The sequence below is a fragment of the Petaurus breviceps genome, unplaced genomic scaffold (assembly GCF_028583685.1).
Source record: "Petaurus breviceps papuanus isolate PSGF00001 unplaced genomic scaffold, PetGlider_PUasm1.0 90417, whole genome shotgun sequence".
In the NCBI taxonomy this organism is placed as follows: Eukaryota; Metazoa; Chordata; class Mammalia; order Diprotodontia; family Petauridae; genus Petaurus; species Petaurus breviceps.
Genome location: NW_027187245.1, coordinates 1,175,693 through 1,190,830, shown reverse-complemented (window position 1 = coordinate 1,190,830; position 15,138 = coordinate 1,175,693). Strand labels below are relative to the sequence as shown.

The 15,138-nt window shown below is 39.8% G+C and overlaps 1 long non-coding RNA gene and 1 pseudogene across 1 annotated transcript; both read right to left on the bottom strand.

Annotated features, from left to right (window-relative positions):
• Positions 1-4,816: 4,816 nt before the first annotated feature.
• Positions 4,817-7,223, bottom strand: LOC138177465 (uncharacterized). The gene is made up of 3 exons (XR_011172503.1): positions 7,026-7,223; positions 6,862-6,932; positions 4,817-5,904 (listed from the first exon to the last, which is right to left on the bottom strand). It is a non-coding gene; the product is annotated as an uncharacterized lncRNA (long non-coding RNA).
• A 4,915-nt stretch (positions 7,224-12,138) lies between these two features.
• The window catches only part of LOC138177464 (WD repeat-containing protein 82 pseudogene), a 39,851-nt pseudogene continuing 36,851 nt past the window's right edge, over positions 12,139-15,138 (bottom strand).

The window sequence follows — 15,138 nt, the reverse complement described above, 5'->3', positions numbered from 1 at the left end:
TTTTTGCCTTTTTTTTTGGAGGGGCAGTTGGGGGTAAGTGACTTGCCCAAGGTCACATGTCTAGTTTTTGTGTTAAGTCTTTGAGGCCGGATTTGAACTCAGGTCCTCCTGACTACAGGGCCGGTGCTCTATTCACCTAGCCACCCCTGTCCTTTATTTTCTAAGAGGATCAATGGCATCATGGGGTGATGGATCGATTTGGATTTAAGCATGGCAGAGTTGCACAAAGTTGTGAGCCTCACACTCTCTTTCAGAATCATCAAAGTACAGTGGCAGCACAAAATTCAGGATGACTGGTGATGGCTCACGATGCAGTGGATGACCTTGATGTCTTTGACATCTGACCAAGCTCTGTGCACTCCCCAGGGCATTCTTTGGCCAACTTCATGGCCTTTGGAACAAACTATTCTCCACCTATTATACTGGGGGAAGTTTTCACATGTTTGGGCTAGACATCTGCCTAACTGACTGTTGGATTTGAAGCCTGGCAATTATCCTTAACCTGATTTAGTCTGTCTGCTAAGATGGTTTTACCAGGGTGTGGCCGTTGCATATTCTACAACTTCTTGGAGCTACAGGTGAGAGTTGAGGGACAGAGGGACTCCAAATGTGTATGAAAAAGAGGTGCTGGTCCTCCCTGAATACTCTGCATCCCTTAAGTATTGTCTGGAGAACTCTTCTTCAACATAGACTTTAGTGATTCCCACTGCCCAGAGTAATCTCTCCTTTCGCATATCTCTAATAGTTCCCTACTTATTCCTGTTTTGTACACTTATCACAATCAAATTTGTATTATAAATACTTATGCAGCTATATTTTATCCTCTAATGGATTATCCTTCCACATTAGGCCTACTCAGAGGCCTTACTAGTGCAACATCTAGCAGGTGCCATCAAGTGGGAAAGGCTTCAAGAAAGGTTCCAGACTCCCCAAGTGGAGAGAAGGGAGTGATACCTCAAGTGATTGATATTACTAGCAAGGGAGAGATAACTGTCCATAGTATTTAGGTTTATATTCCAGAATCAAAACTCAACTTTACAAAGACTAGTCAGAAACTAGGGCACAGAGAATGTATAAATAAATATAAGGTATACCTACCAAATGCAAACCTTATAAACCACAAAACAATACAAACTGTAATCAGTACAGGAAACCTGAACAAAAACCACCGACAGATTTAATTGGAAACCTATGGTTAGTATCCTAACTAGTGAAAGGATTAAAGAACAAATCAGAGAAAAAAGGAAAAGTCATTCTGAATATAATTATAACAATGAGACAAAATAAAATTTATCGGTTGCAACTAATGCAGAGAAAAAAACTCTCCAAACACTTATTAACAAAAGATAAAAAATGAGATTCATGAATTATATAACTAAAAAGAGAGAAAAATCAACAAATTAATCACTCCAAAGCACAGAAGTGAAAGTGTTGATAGTTTAACAAATGTAAAGGCAAAAATACCACTGAGCTGATAAACAAAACAAAGCGTTGTTTTTAAAGATCATTAAAATTGATAGATCATTAGATAATGTGATTTAAGAAACAGTGAGAAGAAGCTTAGATTACTAAATTCAATAGTGAGGCTGAAGAATTCATAACAAATGGACAAAAAAAAATTAAGAAAAATATCAGAAACTAGTAAATCCAATTATAAACCAACAAGATAAAAATGTTAAATAAATGAATGGCTTAATTACAATGAGGCATATTGGAGCAGCCTTGGGATAATGCAGACCTCACACACACATACACACACAGACTAGTTGTGTGACCATTGGTAAGCCTTTTTTTTTTTACCTCTCAGTGTCTCTGAATAAGCCTCTTATTTAGACTATAAACTAAAGACTAGTTGCTAATCTGAATTAATGGAGAGAGTTTACATACTGGAAGTTGGGGACACTGATGACATCATGGGTTTCAACTCCCCCCTCCCTTCCTGCCCCCATTAGTTATTTTAAAAAATATTAAATAATTAAATGGTCAAATATAAAAACAGAGAAGCTACACAATTCAATGGGAGAAAAATAAATTGTGCAAACCCCAGATGAACTCCCAAAGAAGCAGGAAATCGCCTAGTTTATATGGTTTACAACTGAGTTCTAGGAAATATTCAAAGCACAAATAATTTCTATGCTACATAAAATGTTCACAAAAAGTAAATAAAAACTTACTTTACTAAAACTTTGGTGAGACAAAAATATAGTCTTAGTACTTAAACAAAGGAGATGAGGCAGAGAAAGAAAACTATATACCAACATCATTGAAGAAATAAATAATTCTAAAAATGAAGTAAAATAGTAAAAGTTACAGTAACATATTCAGTTTCCTTTCTCCATGACACACTCCTCCCCATATGTCCAGGTTGGATATATACCAGGAATATAAGAATGGTTAAATGCTAAAAATTTTTAGCATTATTAACAATATTAACAAAAATATTAAATATCATATGAATATATCGTCTGACACAGAAATAACGCAACAGAGTTCTGCCTCCAGTGCCAGCAAAGGGACCATGTAATCTCTTTCTGATCAATTGTCTGGGCCCCCTTACCATCTGTGAGCTGAGAGGTCTGGAATCTGTCACTGCTCCCAGTGCTTCAGTCAGCCCAGAGGCCTACTGCTGGTTTTCTGGGGCATAGGCTGCACAGGCTGGACTTACCTCCACTCTCACCCTGGTACAACAGACCTTACCTGCTGACGTTCTAAGTTGTCTTTGGTTGGAAAATTGTCTCACCTTTTCCTTTTGTGGGTTCTGCTGCTCTGGAATTTGTTTTAAGGTATTATTTTTAATGTTATTTGGAAGGGAATTCAGGCAAGTCCCTGCTCTCCTCTGCCATCTTGGCTCTATTCCCTCATACTTTAAAAAAATGAAGCCAGTTGCTGAGAGGTCCCTCTTCTTTCTTCATCTCTCCTCACTTAGATATCCACCTCCACTATCTCCTTCATTCTTGCCTGTCATGAAGAGGTGTCCCTTCTCCTTGACAAGGCAAACCCCTCTTTTATGCATCTTTCATCCAATTCTTCTTTCTTGGGCAGATTGTCTCTTCTATCATCCCTGCTCTCTCATCATCAGTCTCCCTATGGCTACTTCCCTGCTTTCTACAAATATGAATTTGCCTCCCCCACATCCTTTAAACAAGACAAAAAACAAACAAACAATAAAACCCCTCCCCTGACCCCACCATCTGGGCTAGGTATCCTACTATCACTTCACTCACCTTGTCAGCTAAACTCCTTGAGAAAGATATTACACTTACCACCTCCACTCCATCTCTCCCGACGAGATGCTACATCTCTGCAATTTGGGGTTCTAATCTCATTCATTTGTAACTGCTCTATTCCAAGTTACCTTAATGGCCAAATCGAATGACCATTTCTCAGTTATCCTTCTTGACCTCACAGTGATCTTCCACGCCGGTGATCACTCTCTTCTCCATGATCTTCTTTCTCCTGATTCTCCTATCTAACTACTTCTCAGTCTTCTTTGCCATATCTTCCTCCAGATCACGCCCACTTCAGTTGCTCCTCAAAGACCTCTCCCGAGCCCTGTGCCCTTTTCCCTCTCCACTATCTTGTTTAGTTATCTCATCAGCTCCCTAGGGCTGTTATCATCTTGATTCAGATACTTCCAGTATTTTCATATCTAGCCCTAACCTCTCTGGAGCTGAAGTCTGAATTTACTAACTACCTATTGTTCCTCTCAAACTGGGTGCCCTATAGGTATTTCAAATGCAATATGCTTTAAAAGACTCATGCTTTTTCTTCCAAATCCTCCCCTCTTCCAACCCTTTCATTCCTGTCAAAGGTACCACAAATCTCCCAGTAACCCAAATGTACAATCTCAGTGTTTTTTCTTTCCTTCATCCCACATATCCAATTTGCTGCCAACTCTTGATATGTCAGTCTTCTGTTTGTTCTATCCTTTACATTCATTCAGTCTCCACTCTGATGCACATCCCAATCAACTCATGCAACAGCATTATGGTTGCTCGTCCTGCCTCAAGGGTCTCACACTCCAATCCATTCTGAGTCCCCAGAGATTTTCTTAAAACACAATTTGCGCCCTCTATGTCATCCTTCTATTCAATAAACTCCAGTGGCATTTAAAGCCCTTCAGAATCTAGCGGCTTCCTACTTTTTTCAATCTTCCAAAATTTTACACCTTTACCTACTCTATCATCTAACCATACTTGTCCACCAGCGATTCTTTGAACATGACATTCCATCCCTCATCTTTGCCTCTGTTAGCTGCCCCCCTCCCCCCTCTCCCTAATGCTTAATGACTGAATGACAGGGTAAATGCTAAAGTCTTGTGTTCTTTCCATCTCTCTGGAAGGCTTGCAATTGATAAATTCCAGCTCCTCTAAGTGGTGTGAAAAGCCCTATCACTGTGCCTAACACAATTCAATCCAAACCTCCAAAAGATTAGCTTATTTTATTATTTTATTATTGGGATTAGCTCTATTTGGGGATTTGAGGTGGGGAGGTGTGAAGGAAAGATAATGGGTAAGGGCCTCCCAAGGTAGGGCTTTTTTCCCATGCTAGGCAGCTGTGGGTGGAGTCTGGTAGGCTCAAAGTTCACGGAAAGAAATGAAGGCAAGCCATCAGCTGGCAATTCCTGGTAGCCCTTGGGAAGGGTGCACTGTTGGAAACCCTCAAAGTTAAAGGACACAGCCATCCTTCCTGTTAACAATCAATAAGGTACAAAAACATAATATGACATTGATATCAGTTGTAATCATGCTATCAGAAAGTTCTGCTCAACTGTTTTCAAACAATTTTTTTTATTTTTTTAAATGACAAAGTTCATAAACATTAAAACATTTCCTTATATAAAGCAAAAAAAAATTATCAAATTGCAACTACCTACTGCTTATGTCAACAACTTTCCTTCTTTATTATTGTTTTTAGGATCACAGCGTTTAGTCTCCCTCAGGTAACAGGTTTTGTACAGGGACGTTCAGGTGTTTTGTTGGAAAGTGTCATTTGTGTCTAAATATACAATTTCTCTGAAGACAGAAAAAAACACACATAATGACAGAGAAAAGTGTGAACAGGACTGTTTCACAAAACAAAAATGAAATGCAGGTAAGAATCAAGCAGGACAGATTGGCCCAGCAACATGTATATGAGAGTGAGGGAGGTATGACAAAGACATGAAATGAAACAGACTTATATTATCACATGACCTTGTTTTTACTATCAATGGCAAGGGAGGTACCACATCTGAACTCTCAGTGCTCTGTATATGATGCACCATATGAAGAAAGAGAAATAAAACCAAGCCTCAGAACACTATATCATCTACTAGATCAAAGAACATTACAAGATAAGCACACCCACAGAAAACAAAACATAGCCAGTGTATAAAGAAGGGGGTATGAGGGACAGCCCACACATTCCAATGTCATGGAAGCAGCATCAAGAGATTTAGAAAAAGGCCCCAAGCAAATTGGCAGGGAATGGACAACTCCCACAGGATTCTAAGGCATGGATGGATTGTGAGTGGTTATCAAGTGGAGAGCATGCCCCATCAACAAGAAGTACAAATACCAGAGTAAGGAGAATGCCTATTACCCAGATTGCAGTAGTTGGATAGTAAGAGCAGGGAGTTAATGCCTACATATATCTTAGACGAGCCCCGAATGTTCACAAAGATCTAGGCCTAGAGGTACAAATGAGGAAGAAGAGTACAGGGTACAATGTATGTCAGAAACTGGGAAGTACATTAAGGGATCTCGAGGTAGTCCACCATAAAATGGTCATTTTCAACTGCAACAGTCTCTTTGAAGCTGAATGGCTGTGTCTTGTGGATATCCACGAACTTCAAAGGATTCAGATCACAGTGACTGAGAAAGGTAATGGAGAGAGCCATCATCGATGATCTACCAACAAGAACTGATGGAAACGACATCATTAAAGACATGTGTGACCAGAAAAGACAGTGGGCCAGTCGTGGCATGACTGAAGGGGCTGACACATTGGCACTGACAAAATACTAAAAGACCTACAAGAAGTCCTCAGGGTCATGTGCAGTTACTTTGTAAAGGATATGGAGAAAAACTGCATAGAATAAGCACATGTAGATGGGTTCTATGTCTTTTGTACCGGTGAAGGGAAGGAATGCTCTCTTTGATGAGATCCCATTTTCACTGGAGCGTAAAAATTACCTGTTTAAAAATTCTGGGAGAGTAGGAACTATGAGTCTCTCACCTTTGTACCTTTCCCAATGCCCAGCATTGGGCTTACACACACATTAGGTGCTTTAGAAATGCTAGACTGTCTTAAAGGATTTTTATAATATTGCCAAGCAAGCATTACTAAGAAATGACAGTCAACTTTTCTGGGCTTTAAAGAAAAAAGTGTCTAGATTGATCTAATTTTAACTTTGTCCAACTGGGCATTAATAAAGTCTATATGCATGCACACATATGAAATCAACACATTTTTAGTGATTAAGAAATTATTGCCAAGTTCTGTAGCTTATAACAACTGTGTTCTCTGCTGATGACTTTCTACAGCGACACCTGATAAATTAGTGATAGGAGTCGAGGTTATAGTCTCTGCTATTTTGGGAATCTTTGACTCACATCATGAATCATACTCTAGCGCTCTCTAATGAGAGATCAATAATGTTTGCAGAGAGAGACCCTACAGTATTCTATAAATAATGAGAGGTTAGTGTAAAGTGCAGTAGACAACAGTCTAATCATACTTCTATCTGAGGAGTTTTGCTTTGTTTTTCTTTTCCTAAATTATATTTTGAATATGATAAATGCAGTGAAATAGGAATAACTAACAAATACTATAATTTATTACTGAGGTGCACATCGCAAATTAGATGTAGTTACTTACCATTGTTAAGGATTTCACTATCTTAATTATTCTACTTTTTTCTCATTTGTCTTTTCCCAGGAGATCTGTATCTGAAACCCAAATAAAAGTGTCAATATTGTGAATAAATCAATATATTAATTCTTGTATTATAAAAAGAAGTATATATTTTTTAAAGTCCTTACAAATAGGCTGTCTTTCTTTATGGCAAATGCATGCCAACATTCACGGGTGTCATTTTGTCACTGTCAGATGTATCGGTGACCCTTGATGAAGCAGAAGTCATAAGAAATAGCAGGCAGGAACTCTCCACTCTGTTACTTGCCCTGCCACCCACTGGCTCTTAGAACACTGGGCAAGGCACTTGTCTGGGATGCAACTTATCATCTAAAAAAAAAGCTGGATTGCATTAGATCAAAGGTTTTGAACACTGATGGTTTTTTCTGTCATAGGTCTTTTTGGTTGTCTGCGGAAACCAGTAGATCTCTCCCAGAATGAGGTTTTCAAAGAATTGAAGGAAATACTAAATAAATTTAGATGTTAGTGAAAATAAGGATATAACATTTTCTCGTTCAAGTTCACAAAACCCCTGAAATCTGCCCAAGGATCCAGTGGACCCTAGGCTACAAAAACCTGCATTTAATGAGCACTACAATTATATTCAGCTCTAATATTAACCATAAAAGGTAAACTCTTGCTTTTGTGGGTTTACTTACCTTATCACACCACATGACCAAAACTTCACTTATTGAGCAAAATAACAACAACAAAAAATAAAACATTAGAAGAAATGTCTAGTAAGATCCAGCCTTTAGCCACTGACTTTTAAATAAAACCCCACATGCCCGTCCCACATTTAAGTGAAGAGAGGTGGAAGAATGGATAGAATGGAGGCATTTCATGATCAAATGACAGTGCCTCCACAACTCTTTTGATGAAATCCATGCTACAAAACAAAACAACAACAAGAAGAAACCTCACCCACTAATAGAGATCTTTCCTGTCTCTTCTAGAAAAAAAATTTCAGGAAACCTGCCTACATTTTGTCACAGTCTTCTTGCTAAATGAAGACTCTTGTAAGAAGAATTGTTGTCCTTTGGTTAAAGGTGCTATTCATAGATGGGAAACCATGGGTGCTAATATAGGACATCTTATTCCACTATTCCACTTAACAGCTCTCTAAATGTAATATTAATTGCCCAGTGTTCTATTTTAAGGTTACAAGTGACATAAACCTTTTCTAGAGGAAAAATACCCTAAAAATAAAGACCCACCAAAAATCTACCTGAGTTTAGTATTGTTCAATTACACCATTTATAAGAAGTCTTATGGTAGCACTGGGAACATCTAGTTTTTGCAGTCAAAAGGGGACGGAAGCAACCCTCTCCCAAATTTCCCATCCGTGACTTGTTTACAAAGCTATTCCACTGGGTTGTGTCAAAAATTTATAGCAACTGAGTTTTCTTGGCTAGAGCTAACTCTCCACTTGTACCCATTTAAGTAGGAAGAAAAGGATTGAGAGTTTTCCAGAGTAGATATTTTTATAGTTTAATATTCTTTGGTGCTTTTGCTATTTTTTCTAAAATTAAGTATGTGAAGTAGGATAATATATTTGGAAGGCAAATGGAAAAATTCTCAAAGGTCGGTGGTCAGAGAGCTGGAAGGGAGATGGAAGTCGTTTAGTCCAGCCCCTTCATTTTACAGATGAAAGAAGTGAATTGACTTACCTAAGGTCACACAGGGAGAAAATAATAAATGTGAATTCTCAGGTCTTCCCACAGGGGCTCTCTGGGGAATGGCCTTCATCTTGGAAACTTTTCATGAATGATTTCTCAAACTACTTAAAAATCACAAAATCAAAACTCTTCATTTAACAGAGAAGCTCTATAAAAAGGTATTAATTGAAGAGGTCAAATGATTTCCTTAAGCTTATGGACTTAGTAAGCTACAGAGCTGGAATTCGTACTCAGGTCTTTCAACTCAGCTCAAATCAGTGACTGTATCATGCTGGATCCTTCAAAGGCTATGCCTGCAGAGTGCAGACTCTGTCAGATCCTACCAATCGGAAAAAGTTTTTGGTCATGGTCCTGGTAACAGACTGTGCATCTAGTGGTAGAAAGGATCATCACTAAAGAAAATGTAGCCTTTTGGTATTAAGTTGTAATTTTTTTTTTAAAGAAAGGCAGGATGATATAGCAAATTCTTTACTCCAAAGGTGTAAAAAACATGGGCCCAAAGCCCCACAATACTACTAAGTGGGCCCAAACCACATTAAAAAGTAACTGAGAAATACTTAGAAAAAAGTACAAAAAACCCCATAGATGCTATGGCATTTTAAACTGAAATCAATACGTAGCTCACAGAGATCTTTATGTACCAATTAGTGGTGCTGTTTCGATTTGAGTCTGACCCCACTGCTTTAGTCCATTCACCTCTAGCCTGAGAGTTAGCTTTCTATTTCCCTCTATTTCTGTCTAGATTAAAAAAAAAATTAGTCCCTATTCCTCTTTTAAGTAAATACTTTGTCCCGGGGCGGCCAGGTAGCACAGCAAGTAAGAGCACCAGCTCCAGTGTTGGAATGACCTGGAGATCAGATCCCGGGCTCAGACACTTAGCACCCACCCAGAAACACCTGGCCATGTAACCGTGAGCAAGTTATTTAACCCCGATTGCTTTAAAAAAATACTTTGTCCCTATGATTAGTATTAAACTACTTTATGCAACCTTATCCTCCTAGGCCTTTCCATCCTTCCTTTCCCTTTCATTTGTCAAATCTTCCCCTAGGTTTTTAGGTTTTACCAAAATCAAAATTCAATAATTTATCTATTCCTTCCCCTTTTCTTTATCTTCTAATTATTTAGCACAAAATTCCTCCCCTTTTCCTCCTTTCCAACTTATATTATTTTCTTTTTTCTGCACTGCTTTCTAAATTTTTCTTTTCTTTGTTCCCTTCAATAATCATCTTTCCTTTCTGTCTATTGAAATCTCTCTTTTAATCTCTTTGGGTTCCTGATATAGTCAAAGCTTCTTAAGTCCTTGGTTTGAGCTTATTTTTTCTAACTAATTCCTATGTTAGTATCTTTTACAGAGCTTGAACCATTTGGTTATACTTCAATCTTGGAGCTATCAGTTCATGAGAAAAATAATACAGATATAATACCCAATACTGTCCCATGGTAGAAAATTAGCCCATAGCCTAAATTGTCAGATCCAATTATGCTCCCTGGCCTCTCCATTGACCTGTGCCTTCTCAGATGCCACCAGGGTTAGCACATTTAATTTCCTAGTCCAGGATGTTATTCATGGAGCATTACAGCCTCTCATAATGCACTACATCTCCTCAAATTAAACACATCAGGAGGTGCCCAATTTCTATCATAGGCATATACTTCATTCTCCATGAGGGTGCCTTACAATGGGGCCCCTCACAGGGTTGAGACCTGTTCTTTCACTTCCCCACTTTGATCCTGTTCCCATTCTCCCACAGTCCTTGCTGAGACACTGTAGGAATCATCATCTTTTTTCCTATTTACCCATGGACTTGATAAAGGTATATGACCTATTTGTCTCTATCCTCACTGCCCTCCTCCCACACAACTCTGTCCCTTAAAATATTGATGACTTACCTGTACTGGGGTTTAGGTCATTGGCCTTCCATTTTGCCCCTCCACTGCTACTTCTGTTTCTTGCATCTTTTTCTCCTTATAGGCTTTCTAAATCTCTTGATGATCCTTTTTTGTTTCTGTTGCTGTTTTACCCTATAGGTCAGTCTTTCTTCTTTTAATAAAATAAATGCTAAAGGTGGGCTAGGTCATTTTAGCAATCAATATTCTACACTAGGCTTTGTTTTGTTTTAGAAGGAGGTAGGGATACCTCCAATGTCTCTCTTTTATTGAAGGACGATATCTTTTTATTGATGGTTGCTATCAGGTATGTAGGGCATAACATTTTTGATTGTTGCTTGAGATGCTTTTCAGGGAAAAAAAATGATGTCACTGTCTTCTTTGTGGTTTCTTGCGAGTGTCAGTAAGTCTTTTGCTTAAAGTTCTTTTATTCTGGTTACATGTAGCATTTGTTGTTAGTATCTGGACTTGAAAACAGGGATTTTGTTCTCTTGAAATGACCTGTAAATTCTTTTGATGTTTTGTTTTCAGTGTTAAAGAGTTCTGGACAGGTTTCTCACACTATTTCTTATACTAAGGTGATCAGGTTTTGTGATTTTTCATGTTATTCTGAGAGTCTTTGATCTTTAAATTGTCTCTGGTCAAGGTCAATGGTTTTAGTATGTATAGAGCTTGTATTAATTTATTTGCACTTGATGCTTTTCTTCTGTCATTTGTTTTCCCCTTAAGTATTTTTGTAAGCCAAATCTGTTCATGTCTCATGTCTTTGGAGAAGCTTTCCATAAAAAAGGACATTTTTTCTGTTAAGCAAATTTTTATAGCAAGAATCATAAATTCTGCTATAGAATCATCTCTAAAGTCTTATGGATTTCCTCTGTTTTTTTAACCATTCTGGAATCTCTTGCTGTTGTTCAGGCTTTTTGGGTTCTACAGGTCTCTGGTAGATTTTTTTTTATCAGGCACTGTTTCATTTTTTCTTTGATGGTGTACTATTCATTTGTTTCTTTAAAAATAATTTTATAGTTCTCATTCAAATTCTTTATTTGGGCTTTAGGTTTTTAATAAGCTTTCTACCTCCTGATATTGTTAGTATTTGTGCCTTTTAAAAAATGTCTTTATCCACTACTTTTTTCTTCCTCTCTCTTCAATGATGGCTACAATGCCTGGGCTTGATGGTAAAATTGTGTGAACCTCATGCCAAGTTGAGGGATTCAGTGCTCAGTAGTAGATGTCCTTACCCTGGGCAGAGTCTGGGGAAAACACAGGTCTCCTTTTTTTTTTTTCCTAAAAGCAATCGGGGTTAAGTAACTTGCTAAAGGTTACATGGCCAGTTATTTCTGGGTGTGATGCTGAGTATCTGAGGCCGGATTTGATCCAGGTCATCCGACACTGGAGCCGGTGCTCTTACTTGCTGAGCCACCTGGCCACCCCTAAGAGAGGTCTCTTTAAAAGAGGGAGGCTGGACTGTGTGATTTTTAGGTGTCTTTAGGGTCTTTTAAGGACACAGTGTCTCCTGTTACAAAAGCACACCAATGTTATATAGCATCATTACTAAAAATACATTTTTGTGTGTGGGGGTTAAGATTTTACTGATTCCCCAACACAAAATAAAATTTAAAAAAAGGAGACAATGCCAAGGATATAATACGTGACTAGAAAAACTGGGTTTGGATTTCAGGTCTGCAGAACTAAGATTTGTTTTGAAGGCAGGCAGGGAAAACCAAAGGCTATACAGTGATGTTCACAAAAGGGACTGGGTGGATAGATGTTTGAGATCATCCAAATAATGCCAATACTAAGTGCCTTCATCCTCAACCTGCCTGCCCTTCGATGTGCAGACGCTGTTCATCGGGGAGGGATTAGTCTTCAAGAGCAGGCAGCCAGAACGCCATGTTACAACACGCACTGGCAAAGGTCATGAATTTAGGATTGAACTGCAAGCAGGTTATAGGACCTGTACTACTGCCATCCAACACGGCCACCTTAACTCCAGTTTCTCCATTCCAGACATGGACCTTATTATCTTCAGAGCCAACCATAATAAACTGAGAATCTGGAGTGAAAGAAGCCTCCAGTGGGAGATTCAGGGTGTTGCTATACCCTGTAAATGTCTGGGTTACTACTCCATTAAAGGCATTCAACAAGCGGATGAATTTGCCATTAGTACATACAAGGATGAATTTGCCATTCTTGCTGAATTTTAAGTCTATGCACTCACAGGTCTTTTCATGCTGCATTCTGAAGTCTGCAAAAGGCCCCTTATCAAAAGAGCGGAGGTCATAAAGTCTAATCACTTCGGAATTGACCCCTACGGCAAAAATAAGCCCTTGTGGGTCAAAAGAACAGATGGGGTTTTCCTGGGCATTCATTAAGCCCTGACAGGTATGAGATCGAAGATCCCAGAGTCGGATGGTTTTATCTAGAGACCCAGAGAGAAAGGTCTGATCTACTGGTGACATAGACAGGGCTATCACACGACTGCTGTGCCCATGGAAGTATCGAATGTATTTGTTTTCAGGCAAGGAGAGACATCTGATTGAATTATCTATTTTGTTACAGCTGTATACTACAGTGCTTTCTGATCGTGTGAATTTGATTATGTCTACGCCGTATTTCTTACTGTACAATACTGTCTTTGGTTTGCCTTCCTGACAGTCGTACGTGATGATGGCATCATCTCCGCTGCTTGACACAACTGTGTTGCCACTGGGACTGAAGTCAAAACTGTTGATTTTCTCGGTGTTCTCTCGGAACACCTTGGCTACACGGAAGCTCTTTATGACAAGGTCATCCAGCTTCATGGTTCCGCAGGTGTGGCTGGCTGACCCTGGAAAGAAGGAGACCTTGCAATTAGAGGAAAAAGGTGACTAGAGTACTTGCTGGCTAAGGAGCAGAATGAACTAGGAACAGTGGGAGTATGGGGTGTTGTCATGGAGCTATCTCTTATTGGTGATGCTTAAAGTTTTATTGATTATCTAGACTTAAGAAAGTAATTAAGAAAATGTTAATAATACAGATTGAACTTAAAAGAGTGTCCTATAAATGTTAATAATGCAGAGTCTTGCCTACAATTTTACAATGCTAGCTATAAAATATTTCTAGGTACAAAGCTCCAGGAGGTCAATGAAATAAAGCAGGAGCTATGAGGCTGCTGCTGGCTAGAGGGGGAGAGGCAATAATGGAGTCACATAACTGGGAGCAGAAGAAGGTTACTAGGTAGAGAGAATTGAGGCAGTTGTGAGGCAGGATGTGTTGGGAGCAACCAAAGATCATGAAATAGAAGGGTGTGGGGCATCTGGGATATACAGCAACACGAGCTGGAAGCAACAGAAGGTCATGGGGGGGTGGCATACGTGATTTTGAGGTACGGAAGGATGAGTTGTGAGCAGGATAAAGTAAGCCCAGCAGAAGTGAGGTGAGATGAGGTGAGGTAAAGTGAGGACAGAATGAGGTGGTGTGAAGAGAAGATAGGGAAAAAAAATAGAGGGGAGGGGCAGAGGGGTGAAGGAGGGAAAAGAAGAAAGAAGGGACAAGGGGAAGATAGAGGAAGAAAGTGACAGAGAAAGAGTCAAGTGAGGAAAGTGATGAGTGAGGGCTGGGAACATAGAGAGGAGCAAATGAGGGTAGAGGAGGGGGAAGGGGAATAAACGTGTGTTAAGGGCCTACTATACGCCAGGTACTGTGTGCTAATCACTTTTACAAACATTATTTCACTTGATTCCCACAACAATGCTATTTTTTTAGGCCCCCTTGTGCAGCTGAGGAAGCTGAGGCAGGCAATGGGTAAGTGACCTGCCCAGGGTCCCACAGCTGCCTTTAGGGTGAAGGGAAGGATTGGGGAGAATAGAGGAGTGGGGAAAAGAGGACAGAGGAAAGGGGGAGGAAGGAAGGTGGGATTACAATGAGATGGGTAGGAGTGAGGTGAAGTGAACAGGAACAAGGCGGTATGGGATGGCGGGACGTGACCAAGAGGAGTCGGCCCAGGAGAAAGGATTCACCAAACGGGACAAGGTGGCTGAGAAGGTTTGTAGGTTCGGACTTACCACACCAAGGAGAAAATAAGAGAATGGGAAGGTCTTTGAGCTATGGCTCCTTTTGTCTCCTCCCGGCCTCAGAGGAGAAACGGCTGGCTACCGCAACCTCAGAGACGCTGGTGACTAGTGCGGGATTCTGGGAAAGGGAGAGAAAAGCTTCCCCCCCCCCAGTGGGGGAGGAGCCTCCCCACACTAGCCAATGAGAGTAAACTATTTGTATGGGAAGAAGAAAAGCCTGATTGAAGGGGCGGGGCCTCCCCACAGAGCCATGGTACATTGTGGGTAAGGGCAGGAAAAAATGCAGATGAGGAAAGGCCCTGAGAGAAAGTGAAACAGTATATTTGTGAGGGAGGAGCCTGAGAGAAACTTAGCGAATCAGAGAGGCTGAATCTACCGTGTTTCCCGGATAATAAGACACTGTCTTATTATTTTTTTGGACAGAAAAACAGCAGAGGGCTTATTTTCAGGGGAGGGCTTATTTTAATGAACATTGACAGCCATTTTAATAAACAGGTAAATGTGAACAAAAAAAATGTACCTTTATTCAATAAGCAAATCACTAGGGAAGAACAGGATGACGCGCTCACTGCTACAGCTCTGATTGGATCCAGCTCGGAGCGCGGCCTGCGTTTCACGGGGGG